Here is a 23,462-nt window from a genome sequence, read left to right on the forward strand (position 1 = left end):
ATATTCTGAGTTTCACTCTTAATCCCCTGAGCCTGGTAGTTTTGTTCCCATTTGGCAGGTGAAGAAATTGAGGCTCAGGCAGATGAGCCATTTGCTTTCTCTAAAGTAGCTAGACCACCTCTGTCTGACCACCTCTGTCTGACCACCTCTGTCTGAGGTGGTCCATCCACCTCTGTCAGACCACACAGGGCATGCTCTCTACTCTGACCTGCCTCAGCTCGGCTGCCCCTGCCACAGGTAAAAAGACCAGGTGAGTGCATTCATCTCTCTGTTAGTAGTAACTCTGTTGCCTGGGGTTTTCTGCCCATTACTGTTAGAGGATTAGCAGTTTTCTGGAGGAGTGTTAGATCCTCCTTTCCTGACTGACTTACCCGTGAGAAGGATAATTACTTCCAGGCTACCCTGCAGAAATACAGTGGGAATTACCAGTCAGATTCCTCCGATGATCAGGCTGCCTTTGTCAAGCTGTTAAGAGGCATTGTGTGTGTGGTCAGGTGTTGCTTATTCCCGTGTCAGCCTCTCAATACAGCAGCATAACCCTGAGCAATCTTTGACACAATGGAAAACCTCTAAACAAAACAAAACACAGACTCTTAAAATCTTGGACCCCTGCTTTCCTTGACCATGTCTCCTGAGATTGTTGGAGGGTCAGGGAAAGTCAGCTCTAAGGTAGTACACTTTCAATTCACAGATATTAAAATCTCTTACACTAAAGCAAAGCAAAAAAAGAATGTGGAAAGATAATTTTAGGCTATTAAGCTATCTGTGAAGTGTCTAGCTCTGAGCAAAGTATTTTGTTTTTTGTTTGTTTGTTTATTTATTTATTTATTTTTGGCTGTGTTGGGTCTCTGTTTCTGTGCGAGGGCTTTCTCTAGTTGCCGCGAGCGGGGGCCACTTTTCATCGTGGTGCGCGGGGCCTCTCACTGTCGCGGCCTCTCTTGTTGCGGAGCACAGGCTCCTGACGCGCAGGCTCAGTAGTTGTGGCTCATGGGCCTAGTTGCCCCACGGCACGTGGGATCCTCCCAGACCAGGGCTCGAACCCGTGTCCCCTGCATTAGCAGGCAGACTCTCAACCACTGCGCCACCAGGGAAGGCCCTGAGCAAAGTATTTTGGATGGGAGTTTCCGGCTTTCAGAAATGTGCAGTCTACTTGGTCAGACGAGATACGCACAGAAAACAACTGCGTGCATAGACCTAGGGACTTAATCGCAAATGCAGACAAGGGCCAGTCAGGTAATGTCCATGAGAGATGTTGGCCAGGTGGGGACTGCAGCAGCCGCGCTGTAATCTAAGCTCCAGAAGACTGTCGTCCTGCAAAAACAAGGGCTCATTACAGCCACACCATCATTGTCATCAGTTCCTGATTTTCTTAACAGATTTTTCTCTGCATATTTTCACAGGAAACTTATGTATTTTGAAATGTTTTAGATGGGCTAGGGTGTGGAGTTCAGGGTGTGGGGCCTGGCAGGCTGTCCCAAATCTACTTTAATCCTTGTATCCAATTGGTGTCATGTGCCATGACCTGAGTAGTAAGTAAGTCTCCAGGTGAAAAGTTGGTATTTGCAACGTGGTCTTCGGGGCAACAGAATAAGGATAACGCTTAGAAGTTGCTCTTGCTGGGGGCCTGCAGTGATGCTTTTATGATCTGAGTGAGATAAATTAAGCTGAGCATGGCTTGCAAAGACCTCCCTTTGACTCAGAGGAATCACATAGAAGGTTCTGCAATTCAGAGGGACCTTTTGTGTCAGTTCAAAGTAAGACCATTAGAGTAAGAGAAGGCGGCAGACATCTTCTTTCTGGTCCTGGTTTTCTGCCCCTGGGTAACGGGGTGTGCTTGAGTAAGACATTTCCCTTGCAGAGCCTCCATTTCCCTATTTGTACAGTGGCAAGGGTAGGTCCAGTACTTTTTGAGGCTCCTTCCAGCTTAGATGGTCTGGATGACCACCATTTGGACTGTGCCTCTCAGAGGGCTACATGGTGATATGTGTGCAGCTGTGGACTTTGGGCTCAATGGATAGCCAGTTGGCTAGTCCTTGGAAGGGGTGGTCCCCAAAGCTCCTGGTTCTATGGCCACACATTGGCCACAGATAAGCCCTCCCATTCAGGCTAGCTCTTCTCAAGTCCCAGTTCCTTGTTCAGAAGGTGGGTGGTTCCCTGAAAGCTGCTGTCTCTGCTGCTGGAACTCAGAACTGCAGCATCCTCCATGGCACAATTGAGGCGTTCCATCAGCATGAGCTGATGCAACTTCCCAAGAGCATCACTGTGCTCACCCAGGCATGCACAGCCCTCCTCCAGCAGGAAAGGGAGCTAGAGATGCTATCTGCATCTCTTCTGGCAACCCAGGGGTGAGGACACCAAGTATCACAATAGCAGGCAAGGGACCAGCTCTGCTGCATCACACTTCTTCCTTCATGGCCACCTACTTCCTCCAGCCTCAACCAGGCACCTCATCTCTGTGGACCCTGCTTTCTTCCTTCAGAAAATGTGCACAATAAGCTATATTTAAAGAGCAAGTAAGAGAAATCCCTCTTAGCGCTAATATTCATTTCTGTTTCCAAAGGTAACACGTGTTTATGAAAATAATAAGAATGGCAATAATAATGGTGGGTGGGGGAAGGATGAGGGGAGGGGGAGGGGCAGCAGCTAGCAGTTTTTGAGAATTTTTACTATGTGCCAAAAATTATTCTAAATGCTTTATGTGAATTAACTCATTGAATACTTCACCAGCAACTCTATGATGTTGGTACTATCATTAGTCCATTTACAAATGATGAAAGATTGGCACTGAGAGGTCCATTTGACCTGCGCAAATTTGGTTGCTGATGGTCACTTAACCTTGGTCTAACGTGCTCATGTAACTCACTTTCACTCCTATTTAATTCTTAGACTCACCACGTGTTGGGGATAAAAGGGCCCTCAGAGACTGTCTAGGCAGGCCCTCATTTAACAGAAGAGACCACCTGTGGGCTTGCCCGAGGTCATGACGTCATTTGCAGCAGAGCCAGCGCTGGAACTGGGTCTGCTGACTCCTAGTCCAGTGTTCTCTGTTCCGCCCATGAGCTGTTGACAGTTGGAGCACACAGATCTGGTGGAGAACCTGGACTGGGGACAGGGGTGGATGCAGGTAGGGAACAGTTGGGACTATGTACTCCCTGCCCATCTCAGTGAGTGTGTGTTATAAGCTGTAGGCTTCATACACACATCCATAGCTTCTCATCTCTCTGGTCTCAAAGCCCGAGCAATATTGCAGCTGGAATCCCATTTCAGATGAACCTGGGTGAGAAATCAAGGGTCTGGAATCCAAACTGCCTTGAGCATATTGGAAGCACAGAATGGTTGAGTAGTGTGCCCAAGGCAAACGGCTATCAAAGAAGTGAGACTAGGTCCCCTGGGGCAGAGTGTCAGGGAAGGAATCAGGATTTCTGGTTTAGACCTTTCTCTTCATTAGCTGTTGGGCTTTGGAAAAGTCATTGAACTTGTCTGAGCCTCTGTTTCTCAAGCTGTAAAGTGGGGATAAGAGACCATTTACGTATCCCCTCTTTCTGGGACCATAATTAGGATAAAATGAGAAACGTCATATTTTTTTGCAGCTACAGAAAGGGACCCCTCATATGGAGCTGCCCTCAGGACCACACCCTGGAATCCAGGGACCCTGCAGGCCATCCACAGGGCTGCTGGGCCTCCCCTGCTGGGCTGCCTGCTTCTTGGCTTCCTTGAGGAGGATGTAGACCCCAGAACCCTGGGTTTTTAAGAGTCTCACATCCTGCCCTGTCTAGGAGGCATGCTGCCACCTGCGTTTTTCCAATTGTGTTCCCTGTCTTTTAAAACCAAACCTGCTGACTGCCTGAGAGAGATTGATTACTCTGCTGATGGAGAGAAATGGTCCCACTCTTGTTAATTCACAACCACCTCGTTTTTCTTGCCTCATAAATTAACAGTTACCGAGAGGCTAGAGCCGTCTTCCGCAAGTTGAGTTTAGGGGAAAATGTGTGAGAGGAAGGAGTGAAAAAAAGGAAAAGAACAGAACTTGGACCAAACCGTCTTCATTTACTGATTCCAAGTTCAAACCTTTTTCTTCTTGGTATGTTCAGAAAAAGAACCAGAAAGTAAACCCCCTGAAAGTGAAAGTATCTGACTTCATCAGGGCCTGAGAAATCAGAACAAAGGAAAGTTAAGAAGTCAGAAGAGAGGTGGATCAATAAAGGGGCAGACACTGGTTTACAAGTTTCCGTTTGCCTTTGCAAGTGTGACCCAGTGATGGAGTGGATATGAAGTGTGGTTCAATTCAAACGAATCACTTAAAGGAAGGGAATCTAGAGTAATTCTTGGAAATTCACTCTTTAGTCACCAAGTCCCTTTCTCGGCAAATATATGCATGTGGTCCCCTGTATAAGTTGCTGCAGTGTGCTCTAGCCAAGAAATTATTTAAAGGCTCATTAAAATGATCACTAGTTTTTTTCTTTTGCATTTTATTTGAAAATGGGAAGAACATAAACCTATAGCCTGGCTTCTCTCCAACGTGCCCTTTGGGGTTTGCATTGAGTATATCATATTTTTTTTAAAATAATGATATGATTTGCAGTAAGATTATCCAGGCATTTAAGAGAAATAATAAGAATTAGCTCTTTACTGTACTTCTTCATGATTTATGTTTGCCTAACCTCTTTTTTTAAATTTTACTTTTCTCGGTTTTGGGTTTTATATACACACACACACATGCATCTGTGTGTGTCTAGAAGATGTTCAACAAAGAACATTATGCAAACGTTAGAAATAACTGAAAGAGTTAATACTGCACCAAGCTTGAAGAAAGATGCTGTCCTGTGGCATAATCAGAGCCAGTGAAAGACAGAGGCAAAAATCGGGCAGACTTTGGAAGAAATCTTGCGATTTGGAGAAGGTGAGGATAGAAATGACAATCTCAATAGGAGAATGAGGGTTTGGAGGTCTTAATAGGCATATTGCGTTTAGCAGCAGCAAGTTGAGAGAGAGATGGGTGGGGCTATATACTGTAGGACCCATCGAAGCTCAGGGCTGGAGTTACGACTCAGTGCAGAGGGCATGGGGAGCCATAGCAGGCTTCTGAGCTAGGGGCTGATAGCGTGAGAGCTGCGTATGAGAAAGGCTGACGGACGAGAGCCCCTTGGACCAATGAGGTGCCTGGGTCAGGCATCCTGTTCCATCTCTTTTTCCTGCCCTGCCCTCACCAGACCTTCTGGGTATGTTTTCTGAGCATCACAGGCAAGAGCAATTTTTGCAAAGAGCCTGGGAAGCCAGAGCGATATGTTCTTCCTAATATTCTGACACACAGTTATATAGCACATGGGTCTCACTGCCCCTGAAGTAGAGATATTTGTGACAAAATCCACCACCACCAGTGAAAGAAACAACTGTTTTTTTCTTCCTTGGTGAGCTCAGCCAAGCAGAGAGATTGCTACTGCCACGCATGCCTCCCCCGCAGCCGGTCCCCCCATTACCAGCCCAAGGTCAGAATGACAGACGTCAGCACTCAGCACACGCTCTGCTGGTGAGCATGCCCGGGTAATGAGGGGCGAGCCTCCCGGGATCCTCGGGCTGCCAAATGGCTCGAGGGCAGGTTTGGGGCAAGCAAGTCCCGGTCCCCTCACGTTGGCGTCAGAACCAGCAATACAGAGTGAGACACTGACCTCAGTGTGACAAATGGGGGCCCAGCTTGGTGCTGGCAGCCCCATGCAGAGGGTCCCCGGGGACAGGAGCAGACAGACAGCCCTGTCCCTCCGCAGCCCGAGTCTCACCCTGAGCAATGGCCGGGCTGTCTTATGATGACCAAACGGAGGAGAGAAATGAACCAGAGAAGAGGGAGGTACAAGAAATGTATGTGAATATCTCTCAGCTGCCAGCGATGGGAAAGAGTGCGGTTCAGTTTAGGAAGTTTCCCGCTGTTCCTGGTTCCTCTGTGGTGCCCAGCGAGGAAGGATGATGTGGAGGGAAGGGCTTCACAGCGCACCCCGTGCCTGGCTGTGTGACCTTGGATGTACAGTTGACATTCTCTAAGCCTTAGCTTTCTCATCTGTAAGTGGGGCTCACAATGGGATTTAAAAAAGCAAATTTAAGAATGAAATAACAGGGCTTCCCTGGTGGCGCAGTGGTTGAGAGTCCGCCTGTCGATGCAGGGGACACGGGTTCGTGCCCCGGTCCGGGAAGATCCCACATGCCGCGGAGCGGCTGGGCCTGTGAGCCATGGCCGCTGAGCCTGCACGTCCGGAACCTGTGCTCTGCCGCAACGGGAGAGGCCACAACAGTGAGAGGCCCGCGTACTGCTAAAAAAAAAAAAAAAAAAAGAATGAAATAACATAATGTATATCGAGTGCACAGGGTAGGGCTTCAACAGTGTGACGCCAGTTCCATGGACCTCTCTTTGGCTTCCCCTCTGCTCAGCAGTGCCTCCCAGTTCCCAGGTAGCCCATTTCTAATAGCCGACTTTTTCATCCTGGGAAAAGGAATCTACCCCTGCCTCAAACCAGCATTAGGCAAAGTCTGTTCAGCTTCCAAAACAACAAAAAAATTGTCCTCTCTCTATCCCTTCCTTTTCTCCCTCTATCCAGCCACCTGCCTTGTGTGCCTTCTCACCGATCCATTGATGGCTTCTATCTCACTTAATGGAGAATAAATTAAAAGTGATGGTTGCCAGCCCTGGGTAGTATGTGCAGAGCCAGTTTCCTCCCATTATCACCCAAGCCCCATTAGGCACATAGAGCTGCTGGAACAGGGCTTCGCTTCTGGGTCTGCCTGGCTCCAGAGCCCCAGGGAGCCCTCCGGCATTGTAACCCCATGAAACGCCACCTCCATCTATGCAGATGCACACCCGGATTCATTTCTCCCTCTTGGTGGTGTACAGGTGATCTGTCTCGAGAGCGCACGTCTGGGGAGCTCGTTGCTGTTGGGTGGGTGCTCTGTGCCAGGCCCAGGAAGCACTCAGGCGCTTCAGGCTTGGACCCCGCACTGGCAGAGGTGGTATTTAAGTGGGACTTTCATTTGAGGCTGAGAGCTGGGAGAGAAGCAGGTTCCCCAAGACCTCAGAGACTGTAGTTATGACAGCAACTGCTAGACGAGACATCAGGACCAGGTTCTAGGTCCAGCACGGGTGTTAGAAAGAAAGAAGTTTATTGAGCACTTACTGTGTGCCATGCTCGTGGTTTTACATGAACACTTTCCTTACAAAAATATATAAAGTTAGGGACTTCCCTGGCGGTCCAGTGGTTAATAAGACTTCGCCTTCCAATGCAGGGGGTGCGGGTTCGGTCCTCGGTCAGGGGGCTAGGATCCCACATGCCTCGGGCCCAAAAAACCAAAACATAAAACAGAAGTCATATTGTAACAAATTCAATAAAGGCTTTAAAATATACATATATATAAAGTAAATACTGTTATTATCCCCATGTTATGAGAACGTTAGGGAGACGAGAGAGTGAGGGTGATTGCGGGCCCTCATGGGGGGAGAAAAAGAGAACGCATCAAAGCAAAAAGACAGAGGTCTCCGAGCTACGGGGATGCCGGGCCACGCTGCAGACTCGGATTGCCCACATTGGAAACATAAGCTTTTAGTATGGTGTCATATTGGCCTCCCTCGGCTTAGATGGACATTGTGACCTTCTGGAAACATCTCTTTACATATCTAAAAAAGGAGTGTAGATATGCAGAGGGATGTGTTTCCTTCAGTCCAACAGTGCCGTGGTCCTGTGCTGAGAAGTTGTGGAAGATATTCCCTGTGGAGAGGAGAAGTCAGAGGAACACAGGGGTGCCGAGTTTCCTTCAATATCGGACAGACAGTAGTCTAGGGAAGATGGGGCGGTTTGTCGCCCGTGGAAAATGCCTGAGCATTCAGTAGTTCTCTGGGGCGAGCAACAGGCCTGGGCTCTGGCATTCCCACTCTGGAGCCCCATAGGCTGGCCGGGTCCCCAGGGCTCTCTTTCCACTTGGGCAAGAAGCCACTTTGTGCAAATCCTGGCTCTACCTCTTAGCAGCTGGTGGCTTGGGAACATTATTAACTATTTCTAAGCCTCTGTTTCCTCGTCTGTGTGATCAGGATAATGCTAGTACCTGTCTCATAGGCTGATAGAAGGATTAAATGAAAAATGCTTGCAAATGGTTGGCCAGTGACTGAGTCCGGGTGTCCAGTTAGTAAATACCATTACTATTATTCTTATCATTGCCCCGATGTCAGGACAACCGGTGCCTACAAACAAGGGGTAATCCCATGTTGAAGCTGCCCATGTATGAATGGCCCTCAGCCTGGCTGGGCACTCAGGCCCTCTCTCGGGCATCAAGTGATTGGTTTGGAGAGGTGTGGCTCTGGTAGGTGACTTGAAGGTTGTCTGGTTCAAGCCTCTCATTAAACTGATGAAGAAACTGAGTCCCTAGGGGGGGACTCTCACTTACTCAAGGTTGCCCGGCCACTTTATGGCAGAACTATGGTTTTGGATATCAAATTTCTGGCTTCAAGCCCAGCGCTCTTCCTGTGACGTGGCACAGAAAGACGCTGCACAGTGCAGACAGACCTAGGCAGACGGGTGGCCAAGGAGGACACTGACAGCTGCGAGCTTTGAGGCTCTTGTTGTCTGTCCAGTAAACCTAGAGTCTCCAGGGCACTGGGATCAGAAGAGGCCAGGTCAATCCTTCAGACCAGGGTGACTCAGGTAGGGAACTGCCCAAGGGCACATGGCCATGGATAAGGTCCCCAAGGCCATCTTGGACCCAGAGCAGGCAAGGGCAGCAAACTCAGAGGAGAGTCTGAGAAGAGGTTGAATAAAGAGGGAAAAGGTCCAAGTTGGAGAAAGAAAGTGTGCTAAAGTCCAAAGGGTGAGAAAAGGCCCCAAACAGCAAGACCAACCAGAAGGGAAGAGAGCAGGACGCCAGGCCACGGAGTGCATGGCAGGCCTGGACACAGGGTTCCTGACTGGGACTGTCAGGTTATGGGCAGCCTGTTTTCATAGGGTACCTTTCCCTTGTTGGGGGATGGTAACAGGAGAGGCACTTGACTGATTAAAACAGTCAGGCCAGGCCAAACAAGAAGGACAGACACAGAAGAAGAGTAGCAGAGAGATAGGATGCAGTTATCCAAAGTGGTCGTTGGCCTGAACCTCCAAACTTTAATCATCCCTGGGGGGATAGTGGCAGCAGATATATGCATGGAAGATTTCCTGACGCCGCTCTGGACCTTTGGAGAGGAGTGAGTTTATGTCAGAGCAGAATCTTAGCATGCAGCTTAGCTCTGGAAAGTCGGCTTGGAATAATGAAGTGCTGGCTTCCTGGTCTCAGCCTCCCTGCCTCGATCCCAAATCACAGAGCACCAGCATTCAATAGCTCAGAGGAGACCAGCCTCATAGACGCAAGGTTGTAAAAAGTTATCTCTCAGAGAAGATTTCCTCAACACTAACAGCTTCGTAACGTGGCTGTCCGGAGAGCCTGTCTTGCCGCAGCTGGACCTCAGACAACTGTAAATGCTTAAAAGTACTCCAAGTCATCCTCTCCTCTCGAGCAGCTATAAAGATGTTTTCTCTTTAGTTCTCCAGCTGCTTGCATATGAACTCATGCATGCTGAGTTTACCCTGAAGTTTTTGGGTGGGTACTTGGGGTCTGGACCATCAGCCTCTGGAAGCGAGGGAGGGAGGGGAAGTGGTGAGGAAGCAGACCCTTACCCCAGCCATCCTCTCAAAAAACGACAACAGTCAGAATGGGTCATTTATTTTTAGGAGTCACCACTTTGATCATGGCACTCCTTACTCAGAAACTTTCACGATCTGCCCAGCGTCCCTGGGAGAAGTCTATACGTGTTTGTGGTTTAGCACGTGGTTCCAAGCTTACCTGTCCAAGCGTCTCTTTATCCTTCTCAGCAGTATCAGTTATTTGACCTTGCACACATTTTATTTTTATTTTTTTTAAATTTTTTTGCGGTACGCGGGCCTCTCACTGTTGTGGCCTCTCCCGTTGCAGAGCACAGGTTCCGGACGTGCAGGCCCAGTGGCCATGGCTCACAGGCCCAGCCGCTCCGCGGCATGTGGGATCTTCCCAGACCGGGGCACGAACCCGTGTCCCCTGCATCGGCAGGCGGACTCTCAACCACTGCGCCACCAGGGAAGCCCTTGGACACATTTTAAATGCATCAAGAACCACTGGTCTAGTTGGAGGAAAGATACATTCATTTATCTAACGAATGTGTTGCAGTGTGTCTTGCGTCTTGGACTTTGGCTTTCACGGAGGTGCGTCCAGGAGGGTGATAAATGCTCTGGGTCACGGAGGAAGGAGGTGCTGATTCTACCAGGCAGGGCCAGGAGGGCTCACAGGGAACCTAATATTGAAGCCAAGTCAGTGCATCAGGAGGAGTTTACTGAGGACTCTTGGCAGGGGTGGGTTGGGGAGTGTTTTCCGGGCAGAGGAAATAACATGTGTGAAGGCTTAGACATGTGAGAGAGTGAGGTATGTTCAGGAAGTCCCAAGAGCTTTGCAGGGCGTGGGGTGAGAGCACACGTGAGGAGGTGGCAGAGGAGGAAAGAGAGGTGGTAAGGGGCCACGTGAGTAAGGGTCTCCTGTTCTGGGCTAGGGTGTTGAGTGTTTTTTGTTTGTTTGTTTGTTTTGTTCTTAGCAGAATATGGAGTAGGGAGTCATTGCACCTTCCTTAGAAAGGTCACTCAGGGAACAGGGTGAAGGATGGTGAGACTGACATCAGAGTCCAGTATGACATTGCCTTATTATAAAAATTATTATTTTTTTTAAATGATTATTTAAAAGATTAAAAGTCACATGAATGCCCAACCATGAGAGGTTTATTAGTCAATTAAAATACATTAGTGTGGTGGAATACTATGTAGTGATTGAAGATTAGGTTTGTGGATATTAAAAGCTGTTCATTACATATAAGAAAAAACAAAAACCAGGTTATAGAACTGTGTATTTGAAATAAAGCAAGCAGAAAACTAGTGGCTGACATGATGCTCTGGGCAAGGGATGCTGAGGACATGGACTCCTGCAGTGGTGGAAGGATAGCAAGGAGGGGTAGGCTTTGAGAAGGGATAGAGAGGTGGAATGAACTCAACTTAGTGCTTGCTTGCATGTTGGGATACAAAAGATTTAAAGGTGGTTTTCGGGATTTCAGTTGAGTGGCTGGGTAAATGAGTGGAGGCTGGGGATGTTTGTAAGACATAGATGAACTACAGAGAAAGAACAGGTTTGGGGCAAAAGATAATCAGTTTAGGAGGGGCATGTTGAGTTTGACAACATCCAGGTATGAAGGCTTTTAGGGAGTTGGATTTATAGGTCTAGATCCTAGGAGACAGGCTTAGGCTTAAGAGCACATATAAGTCTTGGCAAACAAAGGTAAATTCCACAATACAGTATGTTTGCGATTCTTGTTGTTGAACCTAGGATTAAGAGCAAATAAACCCTGTTCGACATCAATTCAGCAAACATTTATTAAAAATTTACTCTGTGGTTAGCACAGTGCCAGGCACAGGGGTCATTAAGATGAACAAGACTTGGTCTCTGACCAGAGAAGCATATTATAATAGAGGTATGTGTCAAATGCTTTGGTAACACAGAGGAGGGAGTGATTAAGTTTGCCATAAGTGGTTAGTAGGAAGATTTGGAACAGAGGTCACATTTGACTAAGCCTTAAAGATGAGTTAGAGTTTGCAAAGTGGATCAGTGGTTTACACATCGCTGTTGCAGCTGAATTTCACTTTAGAAATTAAGCATATTCTAGAAAAAGTGGGTATTAATTTGAATGCCAGGAAGCTGAATATTAAATTTATTACAGGCATTCACTCTAAAATTCAAGTTCCATTCTAAGAGATTGCTAACACTGAACATGTGTTTTGTAAGCCAGTTTAAGTTCTCTCTGTTTGGCTGAAAGCTCATGTCACCTTCACTTACTACGAGGCAAAGCAACATTGACTATCTGAATATGGATGGTGCCTGTGATATGTTTTCCTCCAGTTCATCCCAGCCAAGTCAAGCTTAGGTTTTGGGTGGACAACCCTCCACTAAGCTCCAGGCAGATGCCCCAGTCTCCATGCCTGCTTCAATAGTAATGGGCAAATCTGTCTCTTCCCACCTCCAGGGGGTGTATTGAAGGTCACTCAGCAAAGCACTGGCAGAATCCCACTGCTGCATGCACCTTGCCACACCACTGGGCATTTCCAAATGATGCTTCCCACGTGTTTGACCCTTCTCCTTTGGCAGTGCTTGTGTGTACTTTTCCCTTTAATTACAAGGCACAGCAGTGAGGACCGGTTCACATTTGAGCACCAGTGGGGATGGAAGCCAGCCAAATGGTAGACGCTTGACCTGGTGGAGGATGACTGATGGGCAGAGTGTGGACTCCAGTCTTACCCTTGGATTTTGCTGCTGCTTAATGTGTTCTCTGTACCTCCAGGGCCTCCTTTTGGTGCTTTGGGAACCCATTTAACCTCAGCTTGCCTCTTTCTCTACTGTTGTTAGTGCCTTAAATTTTTTTTTTTTTTTTTGTGGTACGCGGGCCTCTCACTGTTATGGCCTCTCCCGTTGCGGAGCACAGGCTCCGGATGCGCAGGCTCAGCAACCATGGCTCACGGGCCCAGCCGCTCCGCAGCATGTGGGATCTTCCCAGACCGGGGCATGAACCCGTGTCCCCTGCATCGGCAGGTGGACTCTCAACCACTGCGCCACCAGGGAAGCCCCTAAATTTTTGACTGGGAAATAAATTTGGTGCAGAGACCAAACCTTCTCAAGCTGATATGGCTCTCAGTAGTTGGGAGGTAAATTTATAATCTGAGACTAGGCTGTGCTTTGACATCTTCCAATTGAGTGGCCTTTATTGGTCAGAGAGGGATGTTTTTCAGGGAGAAATGTTATGTGAGATAATTTGCTTTTATGCAGTCCCTACCCCACTCAAAATCTGCTAGCATGGCTTCCCTCGTGGCACAGTGGTTGAGAGTCCGCCTGCCGGTGCAGGGGACACGGGTTCGTGCCCCGGTCCAGGAAGATCCCACATGCTGCGGAGCGGCTGGGCCCATGAGCCACGGCCGCTGAGCCTGTGCGTCCAGAGCCTGTGCTCCGCAACGGGAGAGGCCACAACAGTGAGAGGCCCGTGTACCGCAAAAAAAAAAAAAAAAAAATCTGCTAGCGACTGCCCATCGCCTTCAGGACTCAGGCCAAACTCATGGGATTAAAGCTACCCCCTCCCCTGCACCAGATGTTTCCTCCTGCCCCATCTAACTTGAACTCTGCTACTCTTGTAGGATTCAGACACTCCACGTTCCCTTTCACCTGTCCTGGCAGCTCCTATGCTTGGGCTCATAGTGTCTTCTTGGAATGCTTCTCCCTGTTCTCTTTCTACTTACTTGAATTCTAACCATCTTCAGGGCCCTGTGTAGAGTCATCTCCTGCTAGAGACCTTTACCTGTCAGCTCACCCAGTGTTTCCTCCCACGGTGACTGACGTTTTTCACTTTGTGTACCATCTTTTAATGTTTCTGTAGAAATTCGGTTAGATCTTTCAGGGTCTGGACTGAGTTTTCCCATTCTTGTACCCATCACAGTGCCTGGTGCAAGGTCTTGCATGCTCTCAGAGCACAGCATTCTCGTTGCTGCCTTGGAGGGAGACCATAGTGCAGGTGTTGGAGGCATTTCCAGGGTTGCTGGATCCCAGCCATCTGTTGATGGTTCTCAGCCTTTCCCTGGGCACGGCCTGTGGAGGGCTAACTAAGCAAGAGGGCTTTTGCTTCAGGTTTTATCCCAGCTTCCCGGATCTGCTTTCCTGGTCCAGATGGCACCTGAGCTTGGCTGCTTCATCCTGGACTCACCTTCTGTGTTCAGCCTTCTGCTGGCTTCTCCTGTCATTGCAGTGGGACTAATGGCTTCTAGCTGTGATAGCTTATAATCTTTCCCCAGCATCCTCTGCCAGAATCCAGAGCCTAGCACCTTCTGCTGGGTGGTGAGAGATGAGGAAGGGGAGGGGGACATTTGTGGTGGAATTGATCACTCCCTCCCCGGTGATTTTACAGCATTCTGTTTATCTCCTCTCCTAGTATAAATCTCCCTGCAGCTCAGCCATTCATGTCTCTGTCTCCCCTGCTAAACACTGAATCCCTCAGGGCCAGAACCATGCATTATCTGTCCAGGCTTCCTGGTGCCTAACACAGTGGATGGCACTGGGTGGACATTCATTTCAACTAAGCTGAAATTAATAAGCCATTACTGAGTGAAAATAACCCAAGAAAGTGCCCAAAGCAAGTGAACCATCTGAACTCCATATCACGTTCCTGCTGTTACTCTTCCGAACTTCCTTAAGGCTCTCCCATTGGGCCCACACGCTGGATGTTTAGAGGACATTTTCTGTCCTCTGGGTGGAAGTACCACTGGGAAACAAGGAGGTCAAGGCAGGCCAAACTGTTTCTGAAGCTCTATGAAGTGACTACCCTCACCAAAACCTACTTAGAAAATTAATTTCCTGGTCGGTTGCCACACTGACCCTGTTCCAAAAAGTGCAGAGAGATGCGAGCATAGTTCCATAACACTTGGAGATTAAAAGATAGACCACATTTAAAATTCTTAAATTTGTTTTTATTTTTATTTTTTTTTATTTTTTTGCGGTACGCGGGCCTCCCACTGTTGTGGCCTCTCCCATTGCGGAGCACAGGCTCCAGACGCGCAGGCTCAGCGGCCATGGCTCACGGGCCCAGCCACTCCGCGGCACGTGGGATCCTCCCGGACCGGGGCACGAACCCATGTCCCCTGCATCGGCAGGCGGACTCTCAACCACTGTGCCACCAGGGAAGACCTTAAATTTGTTTTTATTGAAAAATGAAAAAAGAAATTGGGAGCTGGAGTCCTTAATTGCTAGACTTATTGATCTATCTCATACCATTCATTCTTTCTGGCTCTCTCCCTGGTGGGTCATGTAAAAACGCTGGGCTTTACACAACCCAGGGAAGAGGGGGAACATCTTTAACTTCATTTGGTGACGGTCTTCACTACACTTGGCCCTTGACAAGTGTCCTTCTGGTCCATTCAGCCATGGCTCCCTCCGGAGCCATCTCTACTCCCTCTGTTTTGGATCGCGCTGTGCATATCTTCCTGAGGGCTCTCAAGGCTACTGACGTCATTCACAGGCTATATATATATATATATATATATATACAGTCGGTACTCACAGGCACCCCCGTTTGAGTTTCTGCCCCTCCGAATGCTGCTGGTCAGGCTAAGAGAGCAACAGCTTTTCTTACTGTTATTGAATAAGACTTTAAGGATTTGGACTTTTCTCTTTTCAACCAGAGAACCAAAACTAAGACAATCTGGCTAACTTCCCTGGACTGGTCTAGGCCTTGGAGAAACAAGCAAAGATGATTTTAGCATTGGCTTCCAAGTACAAGCCTCTTTCTCTTCTTGCTCAGGCTCTGAAACACAGTAACAAAAAAGCTGTGATGTCCCCTTTGGGGGAAAAGAGAGTCCAGTGCTTGGAAACCAAGCCCTGGCTGCTTGTCTAGGAAGGTGTATGTGGGGAAATGGGACTTAGCTTTTGTTACAGCCTGATGAATCTGGAGCACTGAGAAAGAAGACACAATGTTATGTCTTAATAGGTTATCCTACTGTGTTAAATTCTCCATAAATAACCCTGCTGCAAGGACAGGGGTTGTCTTTTCTTTTTTAATGATAAAAACATCTTGTAGTCATCAGAGAGGCAGTGCCGGGATAGGATGAGAATCAAGGAGATCCAACTAAAAGATCAGGACTGTGAAGGAGAGTCTGACCAATGTGGAGGGAATCTGACCAGTGGAACGGGTTGGAGCATTTCCTGAGGACTTCTAGGAGTCAAATACTATAGTTTTCTAGAGAAACTGTTGAAATATTCTGGAATACTAGAAAATTTCAGGAGTCCAGTGTCTATTGGAGAAACTGAATCTGTGATGAAAAGTCTTCCCACCAGGAAGTCACCAGGCCCAAAGGCCTCACCAGTGAATTCTTCCAAATGTTTGGGAAAAAAATAACAGGAATCTTAGAGAAATTCTTCAGAGAATAGAAAGAGGCAGAAGTTTTTCCAGCTCATTATGAGGGCAGCATAACCTGGATCCCAAGACCTGAGAATGACATTAAAAGAAATAAAAATTACAGATTAATTCCCCTCATGAACATAGATACAAACATCCTTAATAAAGCATTAGCTAATTTGAACCAGCAAAATATAAAAAGGATAATATATCATACCCAAGTTGGGTTTATTTCAGGAATGCAAGGTGACTTTAATATTAAAAATGAAATGTAATTCACCACAATCACATAATAAAGGAGAAAATCATATGATAATCTCAGTTGATGCAGAACAAATATTTGATAACACTCAGTACTCATTCATATCAATAACTCTTAGCCAACTGGAAAAGAGAATTTCCTTAATGTAGTGAAATAAATATATTATTTTATTTTATTTTATTTTATTTTTTTACAGGTAAGGTAAATTACAGGATAATGTATTGAGTTAATTTTGTTTTTTTAAATAAAAAAGCCTTAAAATGGTCAAAAATTGAGAGTGGGCATGATAAATATACATTTCAGACTTTCATCACCAATGAAAAAATAAAGCATTTTTATAGACTTAAAACTGTCATTAGTGCATTTAGATTTTGGTGAAGGAAAATTTAAAATACCTCTATAATAATACAACGTGAAAAGAAAGTGGCCATGTACTGAGGTCATTTTAGTGAGCTACCATCATTTAAATATAAGAAAAGTAATTTCTTGGTCCAGATTAGTGAAACCTTAAAAAAGATTGTCTCTAGAGAACCTTATCTGAGAACAATGCTTTTTCAGACACATTCTGATACTCAAATTCACTTTATAACACAATTATAGATTAACCTTTTAATTACATCTTTCTTATTAAAAAGCTGTCAGATTTCCATTTCTTCGGGAGATGTTTTCAGCCGTGTGTTGTTCAGTTCCACAGGTGAAGCTCTCTTCATCATTATTAAGAACTTCATACATATTACAGAGACCGCCATTCGTTGCTTTTTCATCTTTCCGAAAAGACACAGGCAGACTTGCGAGACTAAAGCTGACGTCTTTAAAGGCGTGCAACAAGAATATTCCCACAATGATTGTAAAGAGGCCACTCAGAGCACCAATGACATCATCAACAGGCATGTCCTGCCACTCCTTAAAAAGAATAGCTGAGGGGCTTCCCTGGTGGCTCAGTGGTTGAGAGTCTGCCTGCCGATGAGGGGACGTGGGTTCGTACCCTGGTCCGGGAAGATCCCACATGCCGCGGAGCGGCTGGGCCCGTGAGCCATAGCCGCTGAGCCTGCGCGTCCGGAGCCTGTGCTCTGCAACAGGAGAGGCCACAACAGTGAGAGGCCTGCGTACTGCAAAAAAAAAAAAAAAGAATAGCTGAGCAAGTTAAAACTGATGTTGTAAAGAATACGGAATATAGTGGAGTCATGATGGAAGTGTTGAATATGTCCAGGGCCCTGTTCAGGTAATTAATCTGTGTGCTCACACAGACTGTATGTAAGGCTCTCAGCAGCAGAATCCAGGCCAGGGGACGTCGCAGCACACACTTTCCAGCAAACAGCTCTTTGATAGCAATGCCCAGGCCCTTAACACAGGAGACTGAAAACGCTCCGATTACAGAGCAGATTGTGATATACACAAGAATGTTTTTCCATGGCGAGGTCCCACCACAAAGATTAATATCAAGGACACAATGACCACAAGTGTTGCAAAGACCACAAAACCTGGATCTCCTAGCTTGTGAGACATTTCATTTAAAGTCTCAATCTCCTCTTCTTTTGGAGCATGAATAACAGTAACTGTAGATCCCAGAATACTTAGCAAGCATCCAGTTTTTCCATGAAGGTTAAGTCTTTCATTTAGAAAGTATGAAGAAAGAATGGCACTCACTAGGACACTGAGTGCCCCTAACGGAGTCACTAGGGTGGCTGGTGCAAAGGCATACGCAGCAAAGTTGGCCACTTTGCCAGCTCCCATTGACAGCAGACCAGCCCACCACAACCATTCTTTAAGATACGCATGGCCACCTTGACCTGCTCTCATGGAGCCTTTTCTGGCAAGTCGCAGGAGGCCTTTTTTTTTCAAAATGAAACCTCCCTCCAAGGAAAATGCTGGAGCTCATAGCCAATCCCAGACCAATATAAAAATCATATTTTCCACAGCCCTGGCTCATTTCGTTCGTTACTTTAAAAGTTCCTGAGAATCACATTGATCAAGAACAGAGAAACTGCTGGTGCTGGAGGCAGGATGATGCAGTCTTCAAATAGTTTGAAAACAGGATATCCGTGGACACAGCAGCAAATCGGAATCTGCTTGGAAGTGCAGAGAAGTTCCTCCGCGCTACGTGGGGACAACAGTGGACACCCAGCAGGATGTTCAACCCCCAAAGCAGCAGCCAATGATATATTTCGCCTCTGGCCGGCCCGCCGCACGCGCGACCACTGCCTTCGTCGCCGTCCAGTGGGAAGTGCGAGCATCCGGGGCTGCAGCCGTGCACGCCTCTTCCTCCATGGGGACATGGGGGAGCGCCCAGGGGAACCTGTCCCGGACGACCTCCGGCCCCCACCGCCACCACCAGGACCAAGGGGCACGGCCAATATATATATTTTAAAAACCCACAGCAAACATAACACTTAATTGTGAAATTTTGAATGTTTTTCCCCTAAGATTGAGAATTGAATAGGATGCCCACTATCATCTCTTTTATTCAGCATTATAATGGAGGTTCTATCCAGTGGAAAAGACAAGAAAGAAATCAAATGTATAAGGATTGAAGAGAAGGAAATGATAAAGCAGTTGTCTATGTGGAAATGTAAACAAACCACTAGAATTAATAAGTGAATATGGCAAGGTCACTGGATACAATATGTATGTGCATATATATATACACACACCATATATCTATATTTTGTATATTTATATAAAATTCTATGTGATGATAAGCTAATAGAAAATAAAAAATATAAAAAAGATTCTGGGTATAATAGCATCAAATAATATCTGATAAATAGATAGGTAATATAATAAGGTAATGAATAGAGTAGTACACAACGAGCAAGGCCTTGATACAGAAGACTACGAAACATTGCTGAGAGAGATTAAAGAAGGCCTAAATACATTGAAAATAAAACCATGTTTATGTGGTTAATTCTCTCCCAAACTCATCGATTAATTCAAAACAGGCCCAATAAAAATTCTAGTGTACTTTTTCTGTGGAATTTGACAAGCTGATTCTAAAATTTATAGAAAAATGTGATGGACCAAAAGTATAAAAGACAATCTTGAAAAAAATAAAATAAGCTGGAGTAATTACACTACCAGATATCAACTTATTTAAAGCTGCAGTAATTAAGACAGTATGGTATTAGCACAAAGATAGAAAAATAGACCAGTGGAATGGAGCCCAGAAGTAGACAGATATATATATATATATATATATATATATGTATATAGTTGCTTGATTTATAACAAAAGTAACATTGAAATGGTGTGATACAGAGGGTGTGCTTTTAAAAAAATGTAACTTGGTCTATTGAATATCCTATTATTTTTTTAAAAGAAGTTTAACTCCTATCTTACTTCTACACAAAACCATTCCTGAAGAATTACAGATATAAATGTGAAAGTTAAAATCATGAAGCTCCCGAACAAAAACATAAGAGATTATCTTCATGGCTTCTGGATAGGCAAATATTTCTTACTAGGCCACACAAAGTTTTTTTTTTTTTTTTTCGCACAAAGTTTTGATCATAAAGGAAAATATTGATAAATTGAACTTTAAGTAACTAAATAACTTCTGTTCAACAAAATCATTATAAGAGTAAAAAGATAAGTCACTTAATAAGAAAAGATGTTCGTAAGATATATGTTACAGAGGACTCATATCTGGAATATATAAAGAATGCCTATAAATCTTTAAAACAAACTGATAACTTAATAGAAAAGTGGGCAAAGGACCTGAACTGACATTTCATCAAAGAAGATATCTAAATTTCCAATAAACATATGAAAACTTGATCAACTTTATTAGTCATCAGGAAATGCAGGATGAAACCACTCTGAGGTGCTTCATATAGCCAACATATTAGCTAAAATGAGAAATAGACAATACCAAATGTTGTCAAGGATGTAAAGTAACTAGAACTTTTGTACACTACTGAGAGGGATGGAAACTGTTATAACCACCTTGAAAAACTGGCAACAGCTACTAAACCTGACCATATACATAGCTTATGACCCATCGATTCTACTCTTAGGTATATATCATACAGAAATGCATGCATATGTGCACCACAGGGCACGTAAAGGAATGTTCATAGCAATAAAAGCTGCCATCTGGAAGCAACTCAAATGTCCATTAATAGAAAAATGGGCCAATAAGTTATGGAATATTTATACCATGGAGAACTATACAGCAAAGAGATTTTGCTGCTATAAGCAAGCAACAAGATGGATTAATCTCATAGATTGTGGAGCCATACAAGCAAGTGTACCTCTGTTGATATAACGTTTAAAAATGGTCAAAAGAAATAAATGTTAATAGAAGAGAGGATAATGGTTACTTTTGGAAGAGAGTGGACACATGGTGGGTTTCTGAGTGGCTGCTAAATGTTCTTTCTGTTTATGTCAGAAGTAAATACAGAGACATACTCCCCCGTGAACTCTGTGTATGTTGACTTCAATATATTGTCTACATTAAATTATTTTGTAATGTTAAGGAGGCACCTTGATTTAAGAGAGGATTCATGGCTGCTCTATTCAGCAGCACACAATTTTTTCAAAAAATTAACCACACATACATACACCCACCCAAAAGAAAAGTGTGTTTGCTCCATGCTGTGCTTTTTCTTCAGGCCAGTGAATCCTCATTCATGTTGGGGGATGTTGAGTAGCTTTGGCGACCCTTTTGGGGGCTATGGGAATAGGCTTTGACTTAGGTGGTTGCTGTTTTGCAGCTGTCTGGTGTGGTTTTTAAGAGCCCTCATGCTGGGCTTCCCTAGTGGCGCAGTGGTTGAGAGTCTGCCTGCCGATGCAGGGGATGCGGGTTCGTGCCACGGTCTGGGAAGATCCCACATGCTGTGGAGCGGCTGGGCTCGTGAGCCATGGCTGCTGAGCCTGCGCGTCCGGAGCCTGTGCTCCGCAACGGGAGAGGCCACAACAGTGAGAGGCCCGCGTACCGCAAAAAACAAAACAAAACAAAAAAAGAGCCCCCATGCTGGCTTCAGGCAGACCTGAATTCTACGCTCTACTACTTATTAACAGTGTTATTTTGAGTGAGTAGTTTGAGTCCTGAAAGCTTCAGTATCCTTATCTGTGAAATGGGAATAATATTAATGCTTGTCCTCTAGGGTGTTGTTATCAAATGAGGTAGCCCATGAAAGTGCTTCGCACAATGGCTAGCATATAGCACGTGCTCAGGAAGTGACAGGTTTGACGGTGGGGACAACAGTTTCTTGACATACTACTGGCTACGGAGGGGGTGGGGGGCTGTGTAAGATGCCCACAGGGGATTGAGAATGAAGAATCACAAACACAGGACTGTCAGGCTGGTTCCTTCTGCTCTCCTGTTCGGTCTCTCATCTCTTCCTTTGGGGCCCCCTTTTTGTGCTCCCCCTCCTCTCCTGTTTCACAGCAGCGCAGTGACTTCTAGCCACATTGCTCCCTGCCTGGGTCACGTGGTCCCTCCCTTTCTGTCTGAATGGTATGTATGGTTGCAGTGGAACCAGTCTGGTTCTATTTTTATCAGCAGAAACCAAAATCATTCGGTAAGTGCTTTGTTGTGGTCAGACCATCCCAGGGGCTTTGACGCAGAGACAGGGCACTCAGAACGCTTTGTAAACGCTGGGACCGTCTCCTGCTCAGAGGGAGGTGAGGTTGGCTGCAGGTCGGTAGCCTTACGGACTCCACTGTTTCTCAGTTTCCCCTGGCAGGGAGTGCGTCCACGTCCCGGAATCACACAGCCCATTATCCTTCCCCCTCTCCTTCTGCGGGAGAACCAATCGCGTGTGGCCCAAGGGAGCAAAGGCATCAGAGCAGCTTCTCTTTATTTGGAGTTAATAGTTTTATGCCTCCTTGGTGGGATTTCTATGTCCTAGAGAAACAGGAGCCCTCACTCCCTCTGAGCTTTCAGCCTGTCCCTTCGGTGTGGGGATAGGGAAGACAGATGTAGAAGGAACGGGGATTGCGGGGATCAGGAGTCTGCACTGAAGCCAAACTCACCTCTGAGGGTGGCAAGTTGGGGTTGTTTGCAGTGCCCGGCATGGGTGATGGAGAGAGGTGATGGCAGCTCATGTTCCAGAAAATGCCATGGTGTGGCCTATTAAGATTAGCAATGATACCTAGTCTAATCTGCTACCCCCATCCTCACAGCCACATCACTTTTTTTTTTGAACATCTTTATTGGAGTATAATTGCTTTACAATGGTGTGTTAGTTTCTGTTTTTATAACAAAGTGGATCAGCTATACATGTAGATATGTCCCCATATCCCCTCCCTCATGCATCTCCCTCCCACCCTCCCTATCCCACCCCTCTAGGTGGTCACAAAGCACCGAGCTGATCTCCCAGTGCTATGTGGCTGCTTCCCACTAGCTGTCTATTTTACACTTGGTAGTGTATATATGTCCATGCCACTCTCTCACTTCATCCCAGCTTACCCTCCCCCCTCCCCGTGTCCTCAAGTCCATTCTCTACGTCTGAGTCTGTATTCCTGCCCTGCCCCTAGGTTCTTCAGAATCTTTTTTTTTTTTTTTTTTTTTTTAGATTCCATATATATGTGTTAGCATATGGTATTTGTTTATCTCTTTACATCACTTTTTCTTTTGCTCACGTATAGAGACTTCCTCTGTTTCCCCTGCCTGGAGGAAGAATGTGGTTGACCAAGGAAGGGCTGTTGGAGAGAGGTGCACTTTGAAAAATAAAGGTTCTCTGGCAGAGACCAGCAGTAAGGTCCGTGCCTGCTGTAGTTTATGCAGATTAGGGACATTTTTTCCCTTCTCTATGGGTGTTAGAAAGAAGGACTGCTACCATTTAGAATCCCATACTCTACTGGGACTGAGGAAGGCTCAGAAAATGCTGATTTAGAGAGAAGAGCTTCGTTCTCTCTCCTCTTGAGGGAGGCTCAGTGATTCCAGAAGCCCAGAGGATCTCCTAGGACAGAGGTGCTGCTGTCCTTTTATGGACAGTGAGGCTGACCTGTGCAGTAACACATCAATCCCATCAACTCAGAGGGTTGTCTTCTCCATTTGCTTGCTTACCAAGACCCGTTTCCTGATGCAGCGCTGCATTTTACGGTCTTTAAAGACCTTGGGCATAAGCATTCAAAAAACAAAACTGCTTTTGTCTGGACACGAGAGCTATTTTTGTCATTGTAAAAATGAGTGAGAATGATTAAAGGACTCCTTATGGAGAACTCCCAGCAGGACTGAGAATGGGCTTGGCCTTA

At 46.0% G+C, this 23,462-nt stretch overlaps 1 protein-coding gene and 1 pseudogene across 2 annotated transcripts in view; one reads left to right on the forward strand and one right to left on the reverse strand.

The window, feature by feature from the left end:
- Positions 1–23,462, forward strand: part of SORCS3 (sortilin related VPS10 domain containing receptor 3) — a gene marked incomplete at both ends in the record, with an annotated part of 605,283 nt that overhangs the window by 272,503 nt on the left and 309,318 nt on the right. The window lies entirely within an intron of this gene.
- Positions 16,547–18,192, reverse strand: LOC309795610 (magnesium transporter NIPA2-like; annotated as a pseudogene). Its single transcript has 2 exons — positions 17,373–18,192; positions 16,547–17,179 (listed from the first exon to the last, which is right to left on the reverse strand). The product of its transcript is annotated as a magnesium transporter NIPA2-like (transcript).

Source organism: Mesoplodon mirus, assembly GCF_964341445.2.
Source record: "Mesoplodon mirus genome assembly, chromosome: 2".
Classification (NCBI taxonomy): Eukaryota; Metazoa; Chordata; class Mammalia; order Artiodactyla; family Ziphiidae; genus Mesoplodon; species Mesoplodon mirus.